This window comes from Leptonychotes weddellii, chromosome 7, assembly GCF_054177405.1.
Source record: "Leptonychotes weddellii isolate Sample4059 chromosome 7, ASM5417740v2, whole genome shotgun sequence".
Taxonomy (NCBI): domain Eukaryota; kingdom Metazoa; phylum Chordata; class Mammalia; order Carnivora; family Phocidae; genus Leptonychotes; species Leptonychotes weddellii.
In genome coordinates, this window is record NC_138375.1 from 60,117,816 (window position 1) to 60,124,613 (window position 6,798).

The 6,798-nt window shown below is 46.5% G+C and overlaps 1 long non-coding RNA gene across 1 annotated transcript; it reads left to right on the plus strand.

Moving 5' to 3' along the window:
* The first annotated feature begins 70 nt into the window (after positions 1–70).
* Positions 71–1,818, plus strand: LOC145722619 (uncharacterized). The gene is made up of 2 exons (XR_014147007.1): positions 71–382; positions 1,607–1,818. It is a non-coding gene; the product is annotated as an uncharacterized LOC145722619 (long non-coding RNA).
* Positions 1,819–6,798: the final 4,980 nt, after the last annotated feature.

The following is a 6,798-nucleotide window of genomic DNA, read 5'->3' on the forward strand; positions in this document are numbered from 1 at the left end:
TAACCGGCTGAGCCACCCAGGCGCCCCCCTTTGTTTTTTTTTTAAAGATTTTATTTATTTATTTGTCAGAGAGAGAGCACAAGCAGGAGGAGCGGCAGGCAGAGGGAGAAGCAGGCTCCCCGCTGAGCGGGGAGTCCGATGCGGGACTTGATCCCAGGATCCCGGGATCATGACCTGAGCTGAAGGCAGCTGCCCAACCAACTGAGCCACCCAGGCATCCCATAATATATAGTCTTATACTAATGTATTTTATATATATTTCTTTCACATATATATATATATGTATATATATGTGTGTGTGTGCATATGCCACATTCTCTTCATTGATGGAGAAGACAGATGGTCCTGAAGAACGACAGAGCATTATGGCAAACTTATTCTGGTAAGGACCCCAGGTGTGGGCACTTTTTCAGAGTGGTCATTTTTGGAGCATATGGGTGCAGTTGTTGGCCTGTAATAGACAGCTATAGTTCTAGTAAATGCTTTTCCTTCTATACCAAATTTTAGGAATAGTTTGTGTTCCTCTGGCAGGGGCAGTAGTAAACCTTTACTGTCTTTTGGGGCGCGTGGGTGGCTCAGTCGGCTCTGCCTGCCTCTCTGCCTACTTGTGCTCTCTCTCTGTCAAATAAATACATAAAATCTTTAAAACAAAACAAAAAAAACACCTTTACTGTCTTGCTTCAGGGGTATGTCACTCTCTGAACACACTTATTTTATAGGAAGTTTTGACCAAATCACCATTCCATTGGCTACCAGGCTAATCTACTGTGACACTGATGACATCATCCTGATGGGTCCCTTTCTCCCCTTGAGTCTTGGAGTTGGGCCTCAGCCTAATTAAGGACTTTCTTTTTTTAAAAAAATTTTTTCATTTTAAAGATTATTTATTTATTTGAGAGAGAGAGTGTGAGTGAGAGCACAAGCCGGGGTTGGGGGAGAGGCAGAAGAAGAGGGAGAAGCAGACTCCCTGCTGAGCAGGGAGCCTAACTCGGGGCTCCATCCCAGGACCCTGGGATCATGACCTGAGCCGAAGGCAGACACTTAACTGACTGAGCCACCCAGGCACCCCCTAACTAAGGACTTTCTTAACACTTTTTGAGGGAGGTAACCTTTTTGAGGGAGGTCTTGTTCCTTCTCCCTCAATCCACCTCCCTCTAAACTTGAGAATGGGCTTGCACCTTTGGGCAGGAGGGCCTGGGACTGACTCTCCCCACTTCCCCTGAGAGGGGGAGAGGGTTTAGAGGAGAAGGAATAAAGTTGGAGAGGATGAGAGATCAGATCCAGCATGAAAAGGTCTTGAATCCCAGGTTGAGATTTGGACCATCTGTGAGGGTGGTGGAGCCTTGGCACAGGGGAAGAATGAAATAGGGAGGTCCCAGAGGAGGTGCTCTGGGAGGGGAAGTGCGTTGCTGTGACCTTTTCCAGGCCCTACAGGCCTCATTGTTAGAGTGACTATAGTAGAGTCTGCATGGTGCAATTCTAACAGATACTTTTTCTAGGTAGTAAATAGAAAATGGCTAGTTAAGTAGGTGGCTTTATTAGAGCAGTTGGTTATTGTTCCTAATCATTAATTGAGTAGGCAAGAACAATTGAACCTATGTTACAGGGCCCTGGGAGAAGACCATTGGGGAAGGAGGGAAAACTTTGCAGACAGTATTGAAGAACCTGAATTAGCCTGGGGTGTTTGGGAAACAAATCTCTCAAAAGGAAGAGAGACTTCCTTCGTCCTCACCACCCTATCATCCATCTGACCTCCAAGTCTTGTTGATTCTGCTTCCAAAATATCTATTCCAGCAAGGAGGAATCTCTCATCGTAAATTTATCTGTGTAAGAAATATAATTAAAGTTTTTTAATAACTCAACTTAATTTCTATTTTGAACTCCCATTCTGTTGGAGTGGCAGAAACTTCATCTCAGCTAATGGAGGGTTTTACCCCTTCCCTGGGGCTTGTGTTTAGCCTCTGGAGCCTCATCTAGTACTCGGGTGTGAGTGTGTGTGTGTGTGTGTGTGTGTTAGGGGATCTAGCTCTCAATGTCATCTGTCTACACAGATATTTGTGGAGATGTCATTGGTCCCACTGGTTGCTGTTGAGACCTGGCTGTTCTCACTCACACGTCTGCTAGAGACCCCAACCCTCTTCCTGCTGTGTGCCACTCTTGCCTGTGGGAATCTTGCTAAGCTTAGCTAAGGTCTTTTTTTTTGGCTGGATGCTCCTCAGAGCCATCTCCATGACAGGGGTTGCTGCTTCCCTCTCTGCTCCTGGGTTTTCTGCCCTTTACTCCAGCCTCTATGAACTCTCATCACTCCCCTCCGTCCTCCTCTTCTACACTCCCTTTTCTCCAGACCTCGAAACCCTCGTTTTGGGGTCTCTGGAGGACCCCCAAAAGTTGGCACTGTCTTACTGACAAGGGTTCTAAACATACTGGAAAATGAAGCAAAGGAGAGGCAGGTGAAGGCCAGGACATTGCCTTATTGCTGACAAAGGCCAGGGTGGAGCATTCACCCAGTGTGGGCAACTGAATCCCTGAGCTCAGTAGACACCCCCTGTCCCCAGTCATGGCAGTGCTCAACTGGGTAGGCCTCCCTCCAGAGACCCTGTGGGGCAGTGGATATGGCAGATCTGAAGAGGAAGAAGAGAAGAACTGAGCAGAGCATGCACTGTATTCTTCCCAAATACACAAATCAGAGGAGTTTTTCTCCTCAGCAGAAGTATCCTGCTGGCAGAGCCTCCCTATCTCCTTTAGCTCATGTAGGTTCTTGAAACTTTTCAGCTATGTCTGAGATGTCTCTCGTCCCTAAGTCCTTTTTGAACCCAAATCTAACAGTACTTAAAATTTTTTAAGTAAAACTTAGAAACAAAGACAAATGTAAACAATTCTATAATGAATCCCTTGCAGCCATCATCCAGCTTCCACAGTTACCAGCTCATGGCCAATTATGATTCATCTATAATGCCCCCCACCCCCAACTCCTGTATTAATTGAAACAAGCCCAATACATCATACCAGAGAGACTTGTTTTCTGTCCTGTCACATCCCACTCCCAAGGGGCAATGAGCACATAATGGACTAGCTATTTGAAAGGGGCTGGGGGATGAATTACCAGAAAAAGGAAAAACAAAGGGTAACATTATAAAAACATTATCCTGCCAGAGCAGTGAGGCTGTTTCCATTTTCCTTACCACTGTTGGAGTTCAGGACTCATCATTTGTCTCTGGCGACAACCTCATAATTAGTCTCCTTGCTGCTTCTCTCCCTCTGGATTACTGGTGTTTCTTCAAGTGATGACTCATATCAGAATCCCTCGGAAAATGTTGAAATGCAGATCCCTGGGCCCCTCTCCAGCCTGGCTGAATCACACATTTGGAGTGTGGGTTCCAGGTGTGTTTTATGAGCAGCCTGGATGATTCTGATCCACACCCATGCTGGGAACTGCTGTTCCAATTCAGCCTCCATGCTGTCCCCAGATTTCAAACAGTGAGTCTGACTGTATCTCCCCAGCTGAGAACAAGCCAGAACCCCCCCCGCCCCGGGTAAGTTCCAAGACCCCAGGTCTGGTATTTAGGGACCTTTGTGAGCTGGCCTTTGCCTACAGCAGCCTCTTCCCTCACCCCTGTTTCCCTTGAGACCTGGGTTTCAACCCCATCTTACAACCTTGAGGTGCTCAGCACTGTATTCTCTCCTTTACTCCTTCTGGGTCTGATAAACTTGTACTGATCATTGGAGGGCCCGTCCAAGGGTCTCTTCTTCGAATCTATCCGACTCACTCCTCTGCACATTGTAGCAGAAAGTCGTGGGACTCAGACGGACTTAGATTTTGCCACTTACTGGCTATTTGACCTCAGGAAAGCCCTCAATGTCTCTGGGTCTCAGTCTCATCATGTAGAGAATGGGGATAAAAGCAGGGTCCCATGGGATTGTGACATACAGAGACCGTAGCACTGTAGGGAGGCAAAACTTCACCTCCATCCTCTTAGGGTCTCCAGCTGGGCCAGAGAGCTAAATTGACATAGGACAGATTAATAGGAGAAAAGCATGGAGATTTTTATGTGTGCATGGGAGCCCCCACAGGAAAACAGAGACCCAGAGAAGTGGCCAGGCTTAAGTGTTTACATACTAGGTTAAACAAAGAGAGTCAATTGTAGAAAAATAACTAGAATATATGGGGAGACTAAAGATAAGAATTATTTTAACAAAATCTATTTGTACAGATTTCTCTTGGCCTCCACTCTTTGTTTCTGGTGATAACATTTCTCTCCTCCTGGTATAGAGAGACCATCTTTCACATGGGATGTTTATCTCCTGATTTCAGGAAGTAAAGGGTAGGTCAAAGTTCCTTTCTTGTACCTGCTGTTTTTCAAGTGACTTTAGCTCAATAATCCTCTGTCAAGAGGCATATTTTGGGGGTGGCATATTCTGCTGCCCTTCGGCACAGAGCCTGGCACATACTGTAGGGTGTTGGTAAACAAAGGGGTCCTAACAAGGCCTTGGCCAAGAGAGAGTTAAAGTCCAGGGCATCCTGAAATACTGTGATAACTAACACAGCCTGCACTGTCAGAAGTCAGCTAATACAGTGATTTATTATGGAAGCAACAATGAGGTCATCACTATCCTGTTGGCCAATAATAGCTCCACTGCAGTGCACTATGACTCTGAGTTTGCCCCTCCAGCCCCCTGCCATCCACTGCCCTATAATTTTCTAATAGGTATGATAGTGTTGTAACTCAGGGTTTTATTTTATTTTTATTTTTATTTATTTATTTTATTTATTTTTTTAAAAGATTTTATTTATTTATTTGACAGAGAGAGAAACAGCGAGAGAGGGAACACAAGCAGGGGGAGTGGGAGAGGGAGAAGCAGGCTCCTCACAGAGCAGGGAGCCCGATGCGGGACTCGATCCCAGGACCCTGGGATCACGACCTGAGCCGAAGGCAGACGCTTAACAACTGAGCCACCCAGGCGCCCCCTAAAGATTTTATTTATTTATTAGAGCACAAGTAGGCAGAGCAGCAGGCAGAGGGAGAGGGAGAAGCAGGCTCCCCGCTGAGCAGGTAGCCCGATGTGGGGTTCGATCCCCAGACTCTGGGATCATAACCTGAGCTGAAGGCAGACGCTTAACCGACTGAGCCACCAAAGCACCCCATAACTCAGGGTTTTAGTAATTTCCTTTTCCAAAGTGGCATCCCATGTCTGTGCTTTTGACTTAGTCTCTTCCCGGTTTCTTACTGAAATAGTCAAACTGAAGTTATAGGAAGAATTCTTCTCCATCACTGGAAATGAGGAAGGGTCTCATGCGCATTCTTGAGAATATATAGTAGTGGTAGGGAATCATTCAGATTAGGGCAGAGTGTGGATGGGGAGTCTTCAGGTGGCAGCCCACTCTCACACTCTCTAGTCCCACTGTTATTTCTTGCCTTAAAGTGGGGCCAGCAGATGAGAGGACTAGTAGTCTCCAAGGGATGAACTCCAGTGGGTTTAGAGCCTACACCTAGGGAGCCAAGTCTGTGGGGAGTGGGGATCCTACATTGCTCACATCCACAATGCCCATGACATTGGCTTCTTGAAGAGTAGTTAATGTAGGGCGGATTCCATGTAGCCACACAGTGGGTATGTGATGGAAGCTTCTGCCCAGGATGCAGGCAATAAGGGATGTGTCTGCAGAGAATTTAAAAACAACACCACCAGTTAAAAGTTGGTCTGTAAAAAGGTGGCTTCTCTGGAGTAGTTAATCTGTTTTAGTAACAAATTACACCAAAGCTTTGTGGCTTAAAACAAAAATAGACATTATCTCACATCATTTCTCTGTGGGTCAGGAATTTGGAGCAGCTCAGCTGGGTGTTCTGGCCCAGGGTCTAGCATGAGGTGCAGTCAAGATGTCACTCAGGGCCGCATCATCTGAAGGCTTTGAGGGGCTGGAGGATCTCCCAAGGTGGCTCACTCATCTGGCTCTTGGCAGGAGGCAGTTCCTCACCATGTGGGCCTCTCCACAGGGCTGCTGGAGGTCCTCCTGACTTGGTGGCTGAGGCTATTACAGGCCAAGTGTGTAAATCACATGTTCTCATTTCTGCAGCATCCTATTGGTTACATAGGTCAACGCTGTTCAGTGTGACAAGGGACTACGAAGGACCATGAATACAAGTAAGGAAGAATCTTGGGGCACCTGGGTGACTCAGTTGTTAAGCATCTGTCTTTGGCTCAGGTCATGATCCCGGGTCCTGGGATCGAGCCCCGCATCTGGCTCCCTGCTCTGCAGGGGGCCTGCTTCTCCCCTCCCACTCCCCCCTTCTTGTGTTCCCTCTCTCACTGTATCTCTCTCTGTCAAATAAATAAATAAAATCTTAAAAAAAAAGTAAGGAAGAATCATTCGGGGTCATCTTGGAGGCTGGCCACTCTAGGGCTGCTGTTTCATGCATCCTTGGATTACCAAGATGGAGAAGAGAAGAGGTCCTCCACTCCAAACACAGTATTATACGAAATGTAGAAACATTGTTCAGCTTGAGAAGAAGGAAGGGGCATCTTCAGGGCCAGAAGAAAGAGGGACATCAATGTAGCAAGTAAGCCTTGAAAGCCTGTGAGCAACAATGAATGAATGAACTTTAGGGGCTAGAGTTCACACCTGACCTCATGCTGTCATAGGGTATATCCCGTCTCTGGGCAGCAACTTAGGGCACAGCGACCTTGACCTATAGGGCATTATGCTGATTTACTAAATGGATGATGTCATGCTGACAGGTACAGCTTAGATTCCTCCCCATAAAAAAAAAAGTTTCATGTCTTTTAATGTTCCTATTAATTGGC